Source organism: Haliotis cracherodii, unplaced genomic scaffold (genome assembly GCF_022045235.1).
Source record: "Haliotis cracherodii isolate W230 unplaced genomic scaffold, xgHalCrac1.p SCAF_16, whole genome shotgun sequence".
Classification (NCBI taxonomy): domain Eukaryota; kingdom Metazoa; phylum Mollusca; class Gastropoda; order Lepetellida; family Haliotidae; genus Haliotis; species Haliotis cracherodii.
The window spans coordinates 76,108-98,569 of record NW_027266271.1 but is presented as its reverse complement, the minus strand read 5'-3'; positions in this window follow the sequence as shown (position 1 = coordinate 98,569).

Genomic DNA, 22,462 nt, shown 5'->3' with positions numbered 1-22,462 from the left:
GTCCAAACAATACAAGTGTATCTGCGAAGTACGGGAGGAGAGTTACACCCCTTTCTCCAGTGTTTAAATTCAGCATCCCATTCGGCTCAGTTTGTTTGAGACTATGTCCAAAAGGCTTAAAAATTTCATCATTGAGACAGTATACGCTGTAATACCCATCAGATATAGTGTACACGTCTCTATCTATCAATAACTTTTTATTTTCTCTCGCAGCACCTATATTGGTCCACCACGGGTAATATGTTACATAGCATAGAGCAACTTCAAGTTTCCCAGCTGAGTTATCGATAGTATGAAGCAGTTGAATAGACTGACCATTTGTTATTCCTGGGAGTGTAACAAACAGATTAAATATACAAAGATACTATATCATAACTTAAATATGAAATCAATTTATATTACGAATAAGTCGATTTTAGTAAGTGCCTCTGGTGCTTAGTTTTTTATTACATTTCTTGATATCTTTGAAAAATACAGGGTCACAGCAACTAGCGATAAAATGGTGCATGATTGGTTCCAAAATCCAATGCAATTTTTGCAAAACCAGTTAAACTTTGCCATATGGTGTGCCACAACAGGATGTGGTGTATCTCTTTATGCCCCAGGATTTGAACTAAATAAGTCTGTTTTATCATTTCACATGTACTATCAGATTTAGACGTATACTTAAAGAAATTAGTGCTCCATTGCCGCAGGATCAAGCATGGAATTCCACAAATAATCCGTACAATAGGATCGCGTATGAACATTTTTGTCAGGAATTTAATATTTCTACGAGTAAAAATTGGTGTATTAAAGGACTTAACCATGGTCTAGGTGTTCTGTACAGCGGACAAAGAACTGTTAAAGAAGAAAGTGAAGATTTAGTTAAAAAAACTCATCAACCATTCAATCCATTTAAGTTTTTAAGTTGTTACAGAAAAACTAATCTTTTTGTAAGATGGCATAATCTTAATCATGGCTGGGAACTTTCGAGTAACAATTGGAGAGGAGATGTTATGAGTTTTAAGTGTGGTTTAGCTTATATTGTAACACAATTTGTGCAACTAAACGATACCGCAAACGCTTGGAAAGAATTTCTATGTGATAAAACAGAAAATAATTTTACTATCCCAGGAGTTGTAAGAGTTAATTAATCAATAAGAACTTATGTATGGGCAATTCTTGGTGCACAATCACAAACACGAACGGGAATGATTGGTTCTGGGACCGCGCTCAATGCGCAAAACCAGTTTGTTGCAAACGTAGAGGATGCTATTAATTCACCAGTTGACATACCATCTTCTATATAACGTTATCAAGATGTATTACAGTACACTCAATCCAAAGTAGACTACGTTTATTGGGCAGGACTATACATGTCTCCGAGTAATATGGAACTTAAGATCGGCCAAGTGATAGGTTATGTAATGATAAAATTGTTATTGCTACCGATCAACAAAAAGCAGGTATAAATTCAGATATTAACACCGAATTAATAACGCAAACAAACACATAAAACGCTAAAAATCAACAACAAATCAATGAAAAAACAGCGCTTACAGTATGTGGAGTCGCAGTTGGTTTACTCATGATTTGGATAAATAGTCTTTAGCGGATACGTACAACAGCCCAGGAATTGCTATGATCCGTGCCCACAAGTTTTGAATAGGCCAAGTGGCGGTCTTTCCTAATAAATTCAAGAGCTGGGAAACTATACTCCCTATTATACTGGGAAGTGCAGATGCGGCTTTCCCAGTGCTTCTCCTCATGCTTTTAAATGCTTTTTTTATACACTCTTTTACACCACCCTTATCACTAGAGGGTGTGCCACCTCCTGTACCACCACCATGCGAGAGTCAAATTTGATATAATAAAGTTAAACCAACAACGTAGACTTTGGGATCTATTAGGGGTCAAAGCAATTTGCCAGTCTGTTACTGATCAGAATCAAACACTTCTACGTTCGTTTTCCTAATCTAGGCGCTCACGATATGTTAGTTCCAGGAACTGCCTGACTATCATTTACTATTAGTTTGACTTCAACTGACACGGCCAGGGAGCTTGTTCAGAACATAGGTCGTGTGATTGTTAAGAAAATCGTGATTAAAATAAGCGGTAATGAGGTTTTGAGTATTGACGACAGCGATATATACTTCTGTTACATGGATCTCTGGAGAATGGCTAAAGAACGGGAAAACTTACAGTACCAAGGTATTTGTACTGTGTATGGGTGCTTCTACTGGCGATAATTCCATCGTAGAAGATAAGGCTGTTGCTGATGCATTTGGTAACCAATACCATAATCCGCTCGACTTTGAATTACTAGATAGTCACATTCTATTGACAATATCTCACTGGAGTATGTTATGATAACAGATCCTGAATTAGCCAGACAAATTCGTAACCAGTATACCAGAAGTTTAGCCATTTTGTACGATCGCGTGCTTTGACACCGAAAGATCACCAGAAACAAAGGAGATTTGAAGTGGAATATCAATCTAAATGACCCTGCTAGATCTTTGAAGGGTATTTAAATGTTGTTCGAGGACCCTTCTGAAGCATTTGCAAGAGATACCGAGGCGTTCTGCTTCTTCAAGATTACAAAAGTAGACTATCGAGGGCGTGCCTTATCAACTATATAGTCAAGGTATGTGAGCATATCAACAGTGGGATGAGATTAAAAAACTCCCTTCTATAAAACGAAGCCCAGAAGTTAATGCGGTCGTGAAAGATCTGTCTCCCGGGGGCGTAACGATGGCTTAATTCCTTACCACAAAGTATGCGCTATGGCTCGAAATGCGATCCACGGATGATGACCAACTACACGGTAGTGGGCGGAGAATAGAAAATGCCAGTGAGGGTGTTACTATACAGATAACGAAGCTCGCCAAACAGGCTGGTAAATTAAACATATATTTGTACGTGATTATGGACGCGCAACTTAATATACACAATGGAAGATTCGTGCAAGCGATCAATTAATAATCTTTTACCTAAAGAACCGCACTGCGCTATTATCTGTGGGCAAAAGTGTTGCGGAAAAACAGCTTTTTTTCTAGATATTTTACAAGGTCATTATCGGGATGTTTTCGCCCATATTATTATTCTGTGCCCGACTATAAACGTTAATAAAACATACCTTTCGAGAGATTGACTAATGAATGATCCGGGGGTGTACACAGTTGATCCGGGCGATCGTTTAGAAGACTGTTTACCAGTATGTCACAAAAAATACAAAAGAGAATCAACTTACCAAAAAGAAAGATATGTTTTTATATTTAGCATTCTCCGGACGTCATACGAAGCAAAGCGTTTGGATACTTACTCAAAAATACTCTGTTCTGAAAGACCTCAGAGAGCAGACCAAATGGGTAGCCCTGTTTCATTGCAAAGACTGAGATTCTTTTGAGGAATGTCTACACAAAAATGATGTTATTTCTACCAAGCTCGAGCGAGGTAAAGTCAGAAAACTGTTAACAGAAACGAAGCACTGTAAACTGGTATTAAATACTGATCAACCAGCTACTAATTCAACTGCTCAGCAAAAATAGCAAAGTATAGCAAAATTAAAGTAAAAATAACAAAATTTATAGCAAAATTATAGCAAACATATAGTAAAATTTAGCAAAATAGAGCAAAATGATAGCAAAATTATAGCGACAATTTAGTAAAAATTAAGCAAAATTATAGCAAAAATAACAAAATTATAGCAAAAATATAGCCAAATTAGCAAAAATAGCAAAAATTTAGCCAAATTTAGGAAAATGTGATAAATTGAACATTGGCGGTTATTATGTAATAATGTGGTTTGAAATCCTCATTCTTTTGCAACAATTTATTATTTCAGGCTGTATTGGATATGTCATATTTCATTATGTTAGACTTAAATATCTCCTTAGGTATTACATTATGGAATGCGACAAATCTATCGCTCCAAGAACCTGTAGTTGATCAACATAGAGATCAACATAGAGAAAGACTCGCGGCTTTGGTAGCAGGTGGAAAATGTTCCTAATATTTGGGGGAATATTATACCACTGAAAAAATTGATAACATGACCGGCGAGGAAATTAAAAAACTATATGAGTCTAGACTTGGAGCTACCATGACTAAAACAATAGGTTCGGCTATGTTACAACTATACACAGCTATAGCTAGTACGTACAGAAAATCGACCGTATTCATTCAAATCTCTCGAGAAAGACCTATTCATCAAACACTCTATAAGCGCAGTAAGCTGTGAGTTTTATCATAGATACAGAATTTCTTAGCCACTTTAATAATGGCTAGGTATTGACAATTTAAACATACGTGCTAACTTACTAATAATGGAGACGGAAATACCGATTGCACAATCTCTGATTGCACAACAAGTGAATGAGGAAGCAAAAGCAATTGTGGAAACACCACAAGCTCCAGTTGCACAATCACCACAAGCGATTGCACCACAAGTCAGAGTGACTAAGAATCCTCGAAAAGTTGCAGCTGGTAGGAAGGGTGCGCTACTGAGAAAGGCAAAACTAATACACAATACTGAACATAGCACGCACACGATTAAAACTCCCTATGCTATAGGCATTATAGCGCTGGTATGTTTTTTTATAAGACCAGAGAAGAGAAAACACCGATTGCAATTGCACAAGATGAGGTTCAATTAGAGTTAAACCCTCATGTAATGTTATAAAAGTATGATTATTCCAGTTACAGACGGTAAAATGTTGGTAAATGCAACATATCATTCAGTGGTGGTCAGCGGCTTTTTTGCCATTGGCTATGCCCGTAAAGCTAAAATGATTACTGAAGCCTCACCACCCAAGCTAGATTTTAATGGTTATGATATCAGTATGATGGTCCTAGATGTAGGCCTAGCTATGACTACTAAAGGTATCCTAATCATGAACTTCGTAAACAAGGACATTCAATTCAAACGTTTAAGGATGTTGCTAAGGCCAACAATAAGTCAGTTTTATACACCGACAAAGGCTCAGAAAGACCGTGAGATAGCGTTAATAGTTTTTGGGTTGACTTGTGTGTCCATATTTAGCTACATTATTATGCATAAGCTATGATCTATTACGTATGAGCTGGCAACATAAATAGCGATGACTCGCCTTTTATAAATAGCGCTGACTGCTCACCAAGTGGAGATGTGATTTGCATTTAGACAAATGATATGATAGGTGTTTAACCATGAATCTGTGCACATTTACACTCATGGGGACGCCAATTCGATGCAACAAAGGTGCGTTGGTATATATTGTGGGATTCATGCCTTTTACATCAGACAAGGAAATGTAATTATACATGTTCTGTATGTGGGATAGGGGTCAAAGGTTGTTATTGTTTATGCAAGAAACACAGCGCTGATAGGGTCAGGAACCAGATAATTTACGCTAGGAAGAGAGATTACATCAACGAGTGGAATAGGTTGGGGAGAATACGTGTTTAGATATACGAAAAATAACCATTTAAACATTTGACTCATTTTGCATAGAGTTGAAGGCTTTGGCAAAACAACGTGGTCTACATGGTTATTCTTTAATCAGAAAAGCTGAATTGATTACCTTAATCCGTTTGGAATATCCCCAGACTGTTAGAGAAATCAAAGCTCAAGGGAAAAAAAGTGGGCTGACAGGTTATTCTTGAATGAGAAAAGCTGTATTGAATAATTTACTTGATAAAAATCAATAAGTTGATAAAAAACAAACAGTTGTTGAGTTAAGATTTGTACCCACGGCCGGCTTTGGTAAATACCTATGAGGTTGGAAGATGGATATTAATTCCAAAATCGATGTTAATAATGTGAAGCCCATCGTATAGAGCAAAATTAACAAGGAGTTGGATGATTTAAATAGTATAAAATACCAGCTGACGGTCAAAATGTCATTGAGTAAAAATGACACCAAATATACCGAACCTTATTTCAGGAGCAACCAAGAAGTTATAACCGAATCTGAGTCTATAAGCGCATCATTAGATGCTTCAATTCAGCGGATACAAGCGCATCATTAGATGCTTCCATTCAGCAGATACAAGAAACTTTAGAACACTGGACTAATAGAGGTTCGGGTTGGGGTGTGGATAGAAGCGATAGTTTATATCTAGAGAATGCAAATTATATGCCTTTCAAAGGGTGGACCTTATATAGATTTACCCTCGTATTATAAAAAGAAAAAAAGTCATAATTAATGTAAAAAATAAAGGTGATGACTGTTTCAGAATGATGATAAGATCTGCCATGTTCCCCACAGACAAAAATCTGGATAGACCTTCTAGCTATCCCCAAAACGACGGACTCAACCTTGATGGTATAGATGAACCCACACCAATCTCACAAATTGATAAGGCAAAAAAGCAAAATAATTTAGCTATAAACGTTTCGGACATTCTCTTAAAGGAATTGTTGTACACAGGATAAGCTCCGCCCCAGAATATATTCCCAGAATCAATACATTTCTGATCAAAAAAGATTGTAAATATCATTATACGTGGTTAAAGAGTTTCAGCAGGCTATTATGCAATCAAACAAATCATAAGAAAAAGAAGTATTTCGGCGAAAGATGCCTGCATGGGTACAGCAGACAAGATCTATTAGTAGCGCATAAAGAAGACTGCAGAGGTGTTGGACAGACTGCTATCAGGATCGATATGCCCCTAAAGAGGGAAAAAATATACTAAAATTTGAACATTATTGTAATCAAAAGCCAGTACCGTACATAATTTACACTGACTTCGAAGCACTTATCAAACCTATAGAAAATAAGGAACACAATACTGAATGTAGTTTTACATACAAAACTCAAGAACATATTCCTTGTGGTGAGTTGAGGTGAGGTGAAATTGGGTTTAACGTCGCGGCCAAGATTATTGCACTTATATAGCGACGTGCATGTACGTGTATGTGTTTGTGTGGCTGCTTGTACTAGTCCTGACTGATGCCAATTTATAGTGCTAGCTCACTGAGATACCATGCCACAGTTTAAAATGAATGCACAACTCAGACACAGTATACTGACTCCGAGCCCACCAGTACTTGTTTTAGCCCCTTTATGCCGAGCGCCAGACAGGGTAACAACAAGTACCATCTTTTAACATCTTTTTGTATGACGCCGCCGGGATTGGACCCCCGACCTTCCGCCCTCTGGACGGACGCTCTAGCACTAGACCACGGATGCGGTCTATTCCTTGTGGGTTTGGATACATAGTTGTAAGGTATGATGGGAAAACAAACACACCCGTGATTTACAGAGGTTCTGATGCAGCGGAAAAGTTCCTAGAATACCTACAAAACAAAGAGAGAATAATCAGAGAAAACTTATCGCGAAAGAAACACATGTGTATTACGAGGGGTGATTGGAGGGCCTATAAGAAGTCAACAATTTGTCATGTTATAAACCCCTGAATGGGGATTCCGTAAGAGATCATTGCCACGTCACAAGAAATTATCGGGGAGCCGTGCATAACGAGTGTAACTTGAAACAAAAATGAATTCTCAAACAATACCCATCCACGTTGTGTTTCACAGCCTTAGGGGATATGATTCTCATCTCATTATGCAAGCTATCTCAAAGACGGATGGCGGCTTAACGTGTATTCCTAATAATATGGAAAAATATATCTCATTCTCGTTGACTAAAACTATACATTATACGGACAAGGATGGGAAAGCTAGAACAAAGCAAAGTAATGGGCTTAGATTCATAGACTCCGTACAGTTTCTGTTATCTTCCCTTGACAATATAGCTAATGCGAACAATCCCTATGACTTTGCCATAACAAATCAATATTCCGAAAGGTTAACACAACATTTGTTGTTGAGAAAAGGTGTATATCCTATATAGACATGTTTAAAACAATACATCTTGGACCCGGCATGGTACTATTCCATTCCCGGACTATTGTGGGATGCATTGTTGAAGAAGACTAAATCTACTCACTGATTATGATATGCACTTGTACGTTTGTTGAGAAAGGATTAAGAGGTGGTATTCTAAGGCTAATAATAAATTAGTGGAAGGATATGATCCGAGTAAACCCAATACGCACATATTATATCTCGATGCCAACAATTTGTATGGAGGGGCTCTGAGTCGACCTTTACCCACGGGTGGTTTTGAATGGGTCAATGTGAATGATATCCACAATATCGATGCGAATAAAGGGTACATACTAGAAGTTGTCTTGGAATATCCAAAAGAGTTGCATAAAGACCATAACAGTTATCCGCTAGCTCCTGAAAGATTAATGGTTAATAAAGATTGGATGTCGGAATATCAACACTCCTTGATGGGCAATACTAGGGTAGCTAATTTAGAAAAACTCGTACCAAATTTGATGGATAAAACAAAATATATAGTTCACTACAGAAACCTCCAGTTATATCTATCGTTAGTCATGAAACTAAAGAAAATACTAAAGTTTGATCAAAGACCTTCGATGGAGCCCTATATAAGGATGAACACAGATTTAAGAAAGATGGCTACCAGCGATTTCGAAAAGAACCTATATAAGCTCATGAATAACTCAGTATTTGATAAAACTATGGAAAATCCAAGGAAGCGTGTTGATGTTAAATTAGTCAGATCTAATGAGGATGAAAGACTCAGGAAACTGATAGCCAGTCCCGCTTTTAACAGAAGCAAGATATTTGATAACGACTTAGTTGAACTTCATATGCAGAAGAGTAATAGAAAATTCAACAGACCGGTGTACGTCGGTATGAGTATTCTTGACTTGTCAAAACACTTCATGTATGACTTTTATTAAAACAAACTTAAGAAGCAATTCAGTGATAGATGTGAGGTGTTATATACCGACACAGATTATTTGTTGATGGAAATACAAACCGAGGATGTATATAAAGATATGGCAGAAAAACTAGATATGTGCAACACGAGCGATTACCCAAAAGATAATCCACTGCATAGCGTTGTAAATAAAAAGGTGTCACGTAAGATGAAGGATGAATATGTTGGAGTATAAGATAGACACAATTTTTATGGATAACAACTTCTTTAATACTGTAAAAGGCGACGTTTCCGTATAGATCCTTATACCGTTGTCAAGCAAGACTGAATGAGGGACATAGTGCAGAATATATGTAGCAAGTGGAGGATTAACAGTAGAGGATTAAGAGTAACAACAAGGGCATACATGAGTGGGATAATATAGGTAGGTGTGACAACAAAGGGATATGCTATCACAACACGATGGACAGAAAACACATGGCTAGAAGCGAATGGGGGCATGAAACGTCGCCTTTTACAGTATTAAAGCAGTTGTTATCCATAAAAATTGTGTCTATCTTGTCATCCGTCAACTTCTAAGTAATGCCTATCAAACAATTTATGTTGGAGTATGTTGGATGAAGACCTAAGATATATTCTATAAAGAAGTCCGATAATGGAGAGATAAGAAAAGCTAAAGGCGTTAAGAAGTATGTGGTTAAAAAACAAATCAAACACGAACAGTATAAAGAAGCATTATTCAATGGTAGAACATTCAAACACGAGATTAACACTTTTAGAAGTGACAATCACAGGATATATGGATTAAGAATGAACAAGACATCATTATCCCCCAAGATACAAAGAGATGGATTGATAAGGATGGTGTTACTACCTATGCTTATGGTTATGGTGGTAATACTCTATTGCTGGGGACTATGGGCAACTCTTCTCGTACAAATGCCCTGACCGGTCCATCTTTAAGATAATAAGGAATAGGCTCTCCTTTTGTCATAACCAACCGACTTATGTTATATATCTTAAGAGACCAAATCGAATTGGTTGCACGACGTTGGTCTTCTTCAGGTTCACTGGGCTGGTATAAATATCTTATGCTTACTCTATCCGGAAGGTTTTGTTCTTTGGCTCTCTTTGCCTCCCATACTGATATCCAAACAAATGTCCGGTTAAATCTTTCAACGATAGCTTGACTTCGGTGGGCCTCTTTTTCACCACGCCTGATTTCAACATCGTGATTTGTTAACAGTTTAGTTACTGTATCCCATAAACTCACGACCAGGATCTACTTGATATAACTTGGGCCATTTTAGTGGTCCGTGTTTATATATGCAGCTCAGTGCAATAGCTACTTCTGTTGAATCATTTGAGGTTAACGGTTCAGCCTCCTTGTAGCGAATAGCCACATCCACTACAGTTAAAGAGTATTTATATGTTTTGCGGTCCATGGCAAGAGGTCAGCCTTGTGAACTTCATTCGTTGTAAAAATATCAAACTTCTTCCTCGTGATATAAGGCGATGCCGGTAAGTATATTTGTTACATCGCTTGTTTCTTTAGCCAATCCTTGGCCACATCTTTAGGGACCTTAGTCGCAGTTTCTAATTTTTGTATTGCTCCTATACCTTTCCAATATCTTCGTGGGCTATAGTAAATTTTATTCATTATTTATTAATATTGATGATTCTTTTAATACGAATCGTGACGATCGTTGAATCGCATAATCATTTTTGCTTAAAAAAATCCCTCTGTAGTAGCAGCATTGCGTATAAATCTGGCTCCAGTGGAAGTGAGCCAGAAACCCCATTACCTATACCACTCAGTGTAGTGCGATCTTAGTTACCATGTCAATAGAGTACGATATCAGTTATCATGTCAGAATAGTGCATTGTTAGTTACCATGTCAGTGTAGTGCAATGTTAGTTGCTATGTCAGTGTAGTGCAAAGTTACATATCATGTCAATATAGTACGATGTCAGTTACCATGTCAATGTACTACAATGTTAGTTGCTATGTCAGAGTAGTGCAATGTTAGTTATCATGTCAGTGTAGTGCAATGTTAGTTACTATGTCGGTGTAGTGCAGTGTTAGTTGCTATGTCAGTGTAGTGCAATGTTGGTTACTATGTCAGTGTAGTTCAATGTTAGTTACCATGTCAGTGTAGTGCAATGTTAGTTGCTATATCAGTGTAGTGCAATGTTAGTTACTATGTCAGTGTAGTGCAATGTTAGTTATCATGTCAGTGTAGTGCAATGTTAGTTAACATGTCAGTGTAGTGCAATGTTAGTTACCATGTCAGTGTAGTGCAATGTTAGTTGTTATGTCAGTGTAGTGAAATGTTAGTTACCAAGTCAATGTTGTGCAATGTTAGTTACCATGTCATTGTAGTGCAATGTTTGTACTATGTCAGTGTGGTGCAATGTTATTTATCATGTTAGTGTAGTGCAATGTTAGTTACCATGTCAGTGTAGTGCAATGTTAGTTACTATGACAGTGTAAAGCAATGTTAGTTACCATGTCAGTGTAGTGCAATGTTAGTTACCATGTCAGTGTAGTGCAATGTTAGCTGCTATGTCAGTGTAGTGCAATGTTAGTTACCATGTCAGTGTAGTGCAATGTTAGTTACTATGTCAGAGTAGCACAATGTAAGTTACCATGAGAGTGTAGTGCAATTTTAGTTACCAAGTCAATGTTGTGCAATGTTAGTTACCATGTCATTGTAGTGCAATGTTAGTTGCTATGGCATTGCAGTGCAACGTTAGTTATCATGTCAGTGTAATGCAATGTTAGTTGCTATGTCAGTGTAGTGTAATGTTAGTTACTATGTCAGTGTAGTGCAATGTTAGTTACCATGTCAGTGTGGTGCAATGTTAGTTACTATGTCAGTGAAGTGCAATGTTAGTTGCTATGTCAGTGTAGTGCAATGTTAGTTTAATGTCAGAAGATTGGAATGTTAGTTACCATGTCAGTGTAGTGCAATGTTATTTGCTATGTCAGTGTAGTACAATATTAGTGATCATCAGAGTGTAGTGCAATATTAGTTATCAAGAAGATGTTGTGCAATGTTAGTTACCATTTCAGTGTGGTGCAATGTTAGTTGCTTATGTCAGTGCAGTGCAATGTTAGTTATCATGTCAGTGTAGTGCAATGTTAGTTGCTATGTCAGTATAGTGCAATGTTAGTTACGATGTCAGTGTAGTGAAATGTTAGTTACCATGTCAGTGTAGTGCAATGTTAGTTGCTATGTCAGTGTAGTGCAATGTTAGTTATCATGTCAGAGTAGTGCAATATTAGATACTATGCCATTGTAGTTCAATGTTATTTACTATGTCTGGATAGTGCAATGTTAGTTATCATCTCAGTGTAGTGCAATGTTAGTTACTATGTCAGTGTAGTGCAATGTTAGTTATCATGTCAGTGTAGTGCAATGTTAATTACTATGTCAATGTAATGCAATATTAGTTGCTATGTCAGTGCAGTGCAATGTTGGTTACCATGTCAGAGTAGTACAGTGTTTGTTACCATGAGAGTGTAGTGCAATATTAGTTATCAAGTAGATGTTGTGCAATGTTAGTTACCATTTCAGTGTACTGCAATGTTAGTTGCTTATGTCAGTGCAGTGCAATGTTAGTTATCATGTCAGTGTAGTGCAATGTTAGTTGCTATGTCAGTATAGTGCAATGTTAGTTACGATGTCAGTGTAGTGAAATGTTAGTTACCATGTCAGTGTAGTGCAATGTTAGTTGCTATGTCAGTGTAGTACAATGTTAGTTATCATCTCAGTTTAGTGCAATGTTAGTTATCATGTCAGTGTATTGCAATGTTAGTTATGATCTCAGGGTAGTGCAATGTTGATTGCTATGTCAGTGTATAGCAATGTTAGTTATCATGTCAGAGTAGTGCAATATTAGATACTATGCCATTGTAGTTCAATGTTATTTACTATGTCAGTGTAGTGCAATGTTAGTTATCATCTCAGTGTAGTGCAATGTTAGTTGCTATGTCAGTGTAGTGCAATGTTAGTTATCATGTCAGTGTAGTGTAATGTTAGTTACTATGTCAATGTAATGCAATATTAGTTGCTCTGTCAGTGCAGTGCAATGTTGGTTACCATGTCAGAGTAGTACAGTGTTTGTTACCATGAGAGTGTATTGCAATATTAGTTACCATGTCAATGTAGTGCAATGTTAGTTACCATGTCAGTGTAGTGCAATGTTAGTTGCTGTGTCAGTGTAGTGCAATATTAGTAATCCTGTCAGTGTAGTTCAATGTTAATTACTATGTCATTGCAGTGCATTGTTAGTTACCATGTCAGTGTAGTTTAATGTTAGTTACTATGTCAGAGTAGCACAATGTTAGTTACCATGAGAGTGTAGTGCAATATTAGTTGCCATGTCAATATTGTGCAATGTTAGTTACCATGTCATTGTAGAGCAATGTTAGTTGCTATGTCAGTGCAGTGCAATGTTAGTTATCATGTCAGTGAAGTGCAATGTTAGTTGCTATATCAGTGTAGTGCAATGTTAGTTGCTATGTCAGATTAGCACAATGTTAGTTGCTTATGTCAGTGCAGTGGAATGTTAGTTACCATGACAATGTAGTGCAATATTAGTTACCAAGTCAATGTTGTGCAATGTAAGTTACCATGTCAGTGTAGTGCAATGTTAGTTGCTTATGTCAGTGCAGTGGAATGTTAGTTACCATGACAGTGTAGGGCAATGTTAATTGCTATGTCAGAGTAGCACAATGTTAGTTACCATGACAATGTAGTGCAATATTAGTTATCAAGTCAATGTTGTGCAATGTAAGTTACCATGTCAGTGTAGTGCAATGTTAGTTGTTTATGTCAGTGCAGTGCAATGTTAGTTATCATGTCAGTGTATTGCAATGTTAGTTGCTATGTCAGTGTAGTGCAATGTTAGTTACTATGTCAGTGTAGTGAAATGTTAGTTACCATGTCAGTGTAGTGCAATGTTAGTTGCTATGTCAGAGTAGTGCAATGTTAGTTATTTTCTCCACTTAGTGTAATGTTAGTTATCATGTCAGTGTATTGCAATGTTAGTTATGATCTCAGGGTAGTCGAATGTTAATTACTACGTCAGTGTAGTGCAATGTTAGTTATCATGTCAATATTGTGCAATGTTAGATATTATGCCATTGTAGTTCAATGTTATTTACTATCTCAGTGTAGTGCAATGTTAGTTATCATCTCAGTGTAGTGCAATGTTAGTTACTATGTCAGTGTAGTGCAATATTAGTTATCATGTCAGTGTAGTGCAATGTAAGTTACTATGTCAATGTAATGCAATGTTAGTTGCTATGTCAGTGTAGTGCAATGTTAGTTACATTGTCATTGTAGTGCAATGTTAGTTACCATGTGTGAGTAGTGCAATGTTAGTTACCATGACAGTGTAGTGCAATATTAATTACCAAGTCAATGTATTGCAATGTCAGTTACCATGTCAGTATAGTGCAATGTTAGTTGCCATGTCAGTGCAGTGCTATGTTGGTTACCATGTCAGTGTAGTGCAATGTTAGTTACTATGTCAGAGTAGTACAATGTTAGTTACCATGAGAGTGTAGTGCAATATTAGTTACCAAGTTAATGTAGTGCAATGTTAGTTACCATGAGAGTGTAGTGCAATGTTAGTTGCTATGTCAGTGTAGTGCAATGCTAGTTATCATGTCAGTGTAGTGCAATGTTAGTTACTATGTCATTGTAGTGCAATGTTAGTTACCATGTCAGTGTAGTGCAATGTTAGTTACCATGTCAGTGTAGTGCAATGTTAGTCACCGTGTCAGTGTAGTGCAAAGTTATTTACTATGTCAGAGTAGCACACTGTTAGTTCCCATGAGAGTGTAGTGCATTTTTAGTTATCTTGTCAGTGTAGTGCAATGTTAGGTACATTGTCATTGTAGTGCAATGTTAGTTTAATGTCAGAAGATTGACATGTTAGTTACTATGTCAATGTAATGCAAGGTTAGTTGCTATGTCAATGTAGTGCAATATTAGTTACATTGTCATTGTAGTGCAATGTTAGTTTAATGTCAGAAGATTGACATGTTGGTTACCATGTCAGTGTAGTGTAATGTTAGTTACCATGTCAGAGTAGTACAATGTTAGTTACCATGACAGTGTAATGCAATATTAGTTACTAAGTCAATGTAATGAAATGTTAGTTACAATGTGAGTGTAGTGCAATGTTAGCTACCAGGTCAGTGTAGTGCAATGTTAGTCATCATGTCAGTGTAGAGAAATGTAAGTTATTATGTCAGTGTACTGCAATGTTAGTTACTTTGTCAGAGTAGCACAATGTTAGTTACGATGACAGTGTAGTGCAATATTAGTTACCAAGTCAATGTTGTTCAATGTTAGTTAGTATGTCAGTGTAGTGCAATGTTAGTTGCTTATGTTAGTGTAGTGCAATGTTAGTTATCATGTCAGTGTAGTGCAATGTCAGTTGCTATGTCAGTGTAGTGCAATGTTAGTTATCATCTCAGTGTAGTGCAATGTTAGCTATCATGTCAATGTAGTGCAATGTTAATTACTATGTCAGTGTAGTGCAATATTATTAATCCTGTCAGTGTAGTTCAATGTTAGTTACTATGTCAGTGCTGTGCAATGTTAGTTACCATGTCAGTTTAGTTTAATGTTAGTTACTATATCAGAGTAGCACAATCTTAGCTACCATGAGAGTGTAGTGCAATATTAGTTACCATGTCAATATTGTGCAATGTTAGTTACCATGTCATTGTAGAGCAATGTTAGTTGCTATGTTAGTGCAGTGCAATGTTAGTTATCATGTCAGTGTAGTGCAATGTTAGTTACTAAGTCAGAGTAGCACAATGTTAGTTACCATGACAATGTAGTGCAATATTAGTTACCAAGTCAATGTTGTGCAATGTAAGGTACCATGTCAGTGTAGTGCAATGTTAGTTGCTTATGTCAGTGTAGTTGAATGTTAGTTACCATGACAGTGTAGGGCAATGTTAATCGCTATATCAGAGTAACACAATGTCAGTTACCATGACAATGTAGTGCAATGTTAGTTGCTATGTCAGTGTAGTGCAATATTAGTAATCATTTCAGTGTAGTGCAAAGTTAGGTACTATGTCAGTGTAGTGCAATGTTAGTTACCATGTCAGTGTAGTTCAATGTTAGTTACTATGTCACTGTAGTGCATTGTTAGTTACCATGTCAATGTAATGCAATGTTAGTTACTATATCAGAGTAGTACAATGTTAGTTACCATGAGAGTGTGGTGCAATATTAGTTACCATGTCAATATTGTGCATTGTTAGGTACATATTCATTTTCGAGGAATGTTAGTTGCTATGTCAGTGCAGTACAATGTTATTTTTTATGTCAGTGTAATGCAAAGTTAGTTACTATGTCAGTGTAGTGCAATGTTAGTTACCATGTCAGTGTAGTGCAATGTTAGTTACTATGTCAGTGTAGTGCAATGTTAGTTGCTATGTCAGTGTAGTGCAATGTTAGTTATCATGAGATTGTAGTGCAATATTAGATACCAAGTCAATGTTGTGCAATATTAGTTATAATTTCAGTGTAGTGCAATGTTAGTTACCATGTCAGTGAAGTGCAATGTTAGTTACTATGTCAGTGTAGTGCAATGATAGTTGCTATGTCAGTGTAGTGCAATGTTAGTTATCATGAGATTGTAGTGCAATATTAGATACCAAGTCAATGTTGTGCAATGTTAGTTACAATTTCAGTGTAGTGCAATGTTAGTTATCATGTCAGTGTAGTGCAATGTTAGTAACTATGTCATTGTAGTGCAATGTTAGTTACTATGTCAGTGTAGTGCAATGTTAGTTACCATGTCAGTGTAGTGCAATGTTAGTTACTATGTCAGTGTAGTGCAATATTAGTTGCTATGTCAGTGTAGTGCAATGTTAGTTACTATGTCAGTGTAGTGCAATGTTAGCTACTATGTCAGTGTAGTGCATTGTTAGTTACCATGTCAGTGTAGTGCAATGTTAGTTACTATGTCAGAGTAGCACAATGTTAGTTACAATGAGGGTATTGCAATATTATTTACCATGTCAGTGTAGTGCAATGTTAGTTACTATGTCAGTGTAGTGCAATATTAGTTGCTATGTCAGTGTAGTGCAATGTTAGTTACTATGTCAGTGTAGTGCAATGTTAGCTACTATGTCAGTGTAGTGCATTGTTAGTTACCATGTCAGTGTAGTGCAATGTTAGTTACTATGTCAGAGTAGCACAATGTTAGTTACAATGAGGGTATTGCAATATTATTTACCATGTCAGTAAAGTGCAATGTTTGTTACCATGTCAGTGTAGTGCAATGTTAGTTGCTATGTCAGTGTAGAGCAATGTTAGTTACTTTGTCAGTGTAGTACAATGTTATTTACCATGTCAATGTAGTGCAATGTTAGTTATCATGTGAGTGTAGTGCAATGTTAGTTCCTATGTCAGTGTAGTGCATTGTTAGTTACTATGTTAATGTAGTGCAATGTTAGTTATCATGAGATTGTAGTCTGATATTAGATACCAAGTCAATGTTGCGCAATGTTAGTTACAATTTCAGTGTAGTGCAATGTTAGTTACCATGTCGGTGTAGTGCAATGTTAGTTACTATGTCAGTGTAGTGCAATGTTAGTTGCTTATGTCAGTGCAGTGCAATGTTAGTTATCATGTCAGTATAGTGCAATGTTAGTTGTTATGTCAATGTATTGCAATGTTAGCTGCTATGTCAGTGCAGTGCAATGTTGGTTACCATGTCAGTATAGTGCAATGTTAGTTACCTCGTCAGAGTAGTACAGTGTTAGTTCCCATGAGAGTGAAGTGCAATGTTAGTTATGATGTCAGTGTAGTGCAATGTTAGTTGCTATGTCTGTGTAGTGCAATGTTAGTTACCATGTCAATGTAATGCAAGGTTAGTTGCTATGTGAATGTAGTGCAATGTTAGTTACATTGTCATTGTAGTGCAATGTTAGTTTAATGTCAGAAGATTGACATGTTGGTTACGATGTCAGTGTAGTGCAATGTAAGTTACCATGTCAGAGTAGTACAATGTTAGTTACCATGACAGTGTAATGCAATATTAGTTACTAAGTCAATGTATTGAAATGTTAGTTACAATGTGAGTGTTGTGCAATGTTAGTTACCATGTCAGTGTAGTGCAATGTTAGTTATCATGTCAGTGTAGAGAAATGTAAGTTACTATGTCAGTGTAGTGCAATGTTAGTTACTATGTCAGAGTAGCACAATGTTAGTAACGATGACACTGTAGTGCAATATTAGTTACCAAGTCAATGTTGTGCAATGTTAGTTACCATGTCATTGTAGTGGAATGTTAGTTGCTTATGTTAGTGTAGTGCAATGTTAGTTATCATGTCAGTGTAGTGCAATGTTAGTTGCTATGTCAGTGTAGTGCAATGTTAGTTATCATGTCAGTGTAGTCTAATGTTAGTTATCATGTCAATGTAGTGCAATGTTAATTACTATGTCAGTGTAGTGCAATGTTAGTTCTCATATGAGTGTAGTGCAATATTAGTTACTATGCCAATGCAGTTCAATGCTATTTACTATGTCAGTGTAGTGCAATGTTAGTTATCATCTCAGTGTAGTGCAATGTTAGTTACTATGTCAGTGTAGTGCAATGTTAGTTGCTATGTCAATTTTATGCAATGTTAGCTGCTATGTCAGTGCAGTGCAATGTTGGTTACCATGTCAGTATAGTGCAATGTTAGTTACCATGTCAGAGTAGTACAATGTTAGTTACCACCACAGTGTAGTGCAATATTAGTTACCAAGTCAATGTAGTGCAATGTTAGTTACCATGTCAGTGTAGTGCAATGTTAGTTGCTATGTCAGTGTAGTGCAATATTAGTAATCATTTCAGTGTAGTGCAAAGTTAGGTACTATGTCAGTGTAGTGCAATGTTAGTTACCATGTCAGTGTAGTTCAATGTTAGTTACTATGTCACTGTAGTGCATTGTTAGTTACCATATCAGTGTAATGCAATGTTAGTTACTATATCAGAGTAGCACAATGTTAGTTACCATGAGAGTGTGGTGCAATATTAGTTACCATGTCAATATTGTGCATTGTTAGGTACATATTCATTTTCGAGGAATGTTAGTTGCTATGTCAGTGCAGTACAATGTTATTTTTCATGTCAGTGTAGTGCAAAGTTAGTTACTATGTCAGTGTAGTGCAATGTTAGTTATCATCTCAGTGTAGTGCAATGTTAGTTACTATGTCAGTGTAGTGGAATGTTAGTTGCTATGTCAGTGTAGTGCAATGTTAGTTATCATGAGATTGTAGTGCAATATTAGATACCAAGTCAATGTTGTGTAATGTTAGTTACAATTTCAGTGTAGTGCAATGTTAGTTACCATGTCAGTGTAGTGCAACGTTAGTTACTATGTCAATGTAATGCAATGTTAGTTGCTATGTCAGTGTAGTGCAATGTTAGTCATCATGAGATTGTAGTGCAATATTAGATACCAAGTCAATGTTGTGCAATGTTAGTTACAATTTCAGTGTAGTGCAATGTTAGTAACTATGTCATTGTAGTGCAATGTTAGTTACTATGTCAGTGTAGTGCAATGTTAGTTACCATGTCAGTGTAGTGCAATGTTAGTTACTATGTCAGTGTAGTGCAATATTAGTTGCTATGTCAGTGTAGTGCAATGTTAGTTATCATGTCAGTGCATTGCAATGTTAGTTATAATCTCAGTTTAGTGCAATGTTAGTTACTATGTCAATGTAGTGCATTGTTAGTTACCATGTCAGTGTAGTGCAATGTTAGTTGCTATGTCAGAGTAGCACAATGTTAGTTACAATGAGGGTATTGCAATATTATTTACCATGTCAATATTGTGCAATGTTAGTTATCATGTCAGTAAAGTGCAATGTTTGTTATCATGTCAGTGTAGTGCAATGTTAGTTGCTATGTCAGTGTAGAGCAATGTTAGTTACTTTGTCAGTGTAGTACAATGTTAGTTACATTGTCAATGTAGTGCAATGTTAGTTATCATGTGAGTGTAGTGCAATGTTAGTTGCTATGTCAGTATAGTGCATTGTTAGTTACTATGTCAGTGTAGTGCAATGTTAGTTGCTATGTCCAAGTAGCACAATGTTAGTTACCATGTCAGTGTAGTGCATTGTTAGTTGCTATGTCAGTGTAGTGCAATGTTAGTTTAATGTCAGAAGATTGGAATGTTGGTTACCATGTCAGTGTAGTGCAATGTTGGTTACTATGTCAGAGTAGCACAATGTTAGTTACCATGAGAGTGTAGTGCAATATTAGTTACCATGTCAATATTGTGCAATGTTAGTTACCATGTCATTGTAGATCAATGTTAGTTGCTATGTCGGTGAAGGACAATGTTAGTTATCATGTCAGTGTAGTGCAATGTTAGTTGCTATGTCAGTTTAGTGCAATATTAGTTACTATGTCAGTGTAGTGCAATATTAGTTACCATGTCAGTGTAGTGCAATGTTAGTTACATTGTCATTGTAGTGCAATGTTAGTTATCATGTCAGTGTAGTGCAATGTTAGTTACCATGTCAGTGTAGTGCAATGTTAGTTACTATGTCAGTGTAGTGCAATGTTATTTACCATGTCAATGTTGTGCAATGTTAGTTGCTATGTCAGTGTAGTGCAATGGTAGTTATTATGTCAGTGTAGTTCAATGTTAGTTACCATGTCAGTGTGGTTCAATGTTAGTTGCTATTTTAATGTATTGGAATTGTAGTTACCATGTCAATGTAGTGCAATGTTAGTTGCTATGTCAGTGTAGTGCAATGTTAGTTACCATGTGAATATAGTGCAATGTTAGTTACCATGTTAGTGTAGTGCAATGTTAGTTTTCATGTCAGTGTAGTGCAATGTTAGTTACCATGTCAGTGTAGTGCAATGTTAGTTACTATGTCAATGTAGTGCAATGTTAGTTGCTATGTCAGTGTAGTGTAATCGTAGTTATTATGTCAGTGTAGTGCAATGTTAGTTACCATGTCAGTGTGGAGCAATGTTAGTTGCTATGTTAGTGTAGTGGAATTGTAGTTACCATGTCAATGTAGTGCAATGTTAGTTCCTATGTCAGTGTAGTGCAATGTTAGTTACCATGTCCATGTAGTGCAATGTTAGTTGCTATGTCAGTGTAGTGCAATGTTAGTTATCATGTCAGTGTAGTGCATTGTTAGTTGCTATGTCAGTGTAGTGCAATATTTGTTATCATGTCAGTGTAGTGCAATGTTAGTTGCTATGTCAGTGTAGTGCAATGTTAGTTACCATGTCAGTGTAGTGCAATGATAGTTATCATGTCAGTGTAGTGCAATGTTAGTTACCATGTCAGTGTAGTGCAATGTTAGTTACCATGTCAGTGTAGTGCAATGATAGTTATCATGTCAGTGTAGTGCAATGTTAGTTACCATGTCAGTGTAGTGCAATGTTAGTTACCATGTCAGTGTAGTGCAATGTTAGTTACCATGTCAGTGTAGTGCAATATTAGTTACCATGTCAATGTTGTGCAGTGTTAGTTACTGTGTCATTTTAGTGCAAAGTTAGTACCATGTTAGTGTGGTGCAATGTTAGTTGCAATGTCACTGTAGTGCAATGTTAGTTATCAAGTCAAGGTAGTGCAATGTTAGTTGCTATGTCAGTGTAGTGCAATGTTAGTTACTATGTCAGTGTTGTGCAATGTTAGTTGCTATGTCAGTGTAGTGCAATGTTAGTTATCATGTCAGTGTAGTGCATTGTTAGTTGCTATGTCAGTGTAGTGCAATATTTGTTATCATGTCAGTGTAGTTACATTTAGTACTAACTACTAAATGACTTTATCGCGCGTATCCAAACCATGGGCTAATTACGTCTGTAACCCAATCACCCCTCGTAACTCAATCACCCCGGGCCACCACTCGGCACCGTGCCCGGGGAATAATCCCGCGCAAGCATCATCCCGCCCTTTGTTAGTCCGTCATTCGCGAGCAGCCCTTCCCCAAGTACACACGTGTGTCACTGTATCTAATCGCTTTCCCATTTTACGTTTCCTTTGTACCCAGTCGCGAAAGTTTCGCCGATTACGCTTTGAATACCATCTATTCCAACACTCACCGTATCGCATTTACACAATCGCGACCGTTTCGCCGATTACGCTTTGAATACCATCTATTTCAGCACTCGCCGTATCGCATTTATTCCGCTCTACTCCCGAACTTCACCCTCGGGACAATTTACGCTTGTGGAATACCAACTCACCACCCCGACTTTTCGTGATGCCTCCCAAGAGAAGAGCAACCGTCAACCACAAGCTTGTGAGGGGAGCCAAGCAGGCCAGGACAACCAGAAGACAAACTCCGGGAGTACACATTGTACAGGAGACAACAGCTGATGGTGAGTCTGCCAATTACGGAAATATCGAAGGTGGCAACAGAATTAACGTACAATCGGCGCAGCTTGTAAATGCCGCGCAGGTTGCCAACTCGGCTACCCAGGTAAACGAGCAACTGGGAAAAACACTCCAGTTGCTGGAACATTCAGCGCCCGGCCCGGTTAGCGCAAACCAACAGGTAAGGCTTGGTTTTAGTTCTCCCGCCATTTCGCCCAACATAGGGAGAATCCCCGATGCGCACAACGAGGCCGACGGTGACGCGGCCCCAGCCAATCACATCGCCGGATACGGGGATTCCCTTTCCTTCCGTGCGGACGGAATAGACGCGCACGTCAAACAACAGGTGAGGGAAAAA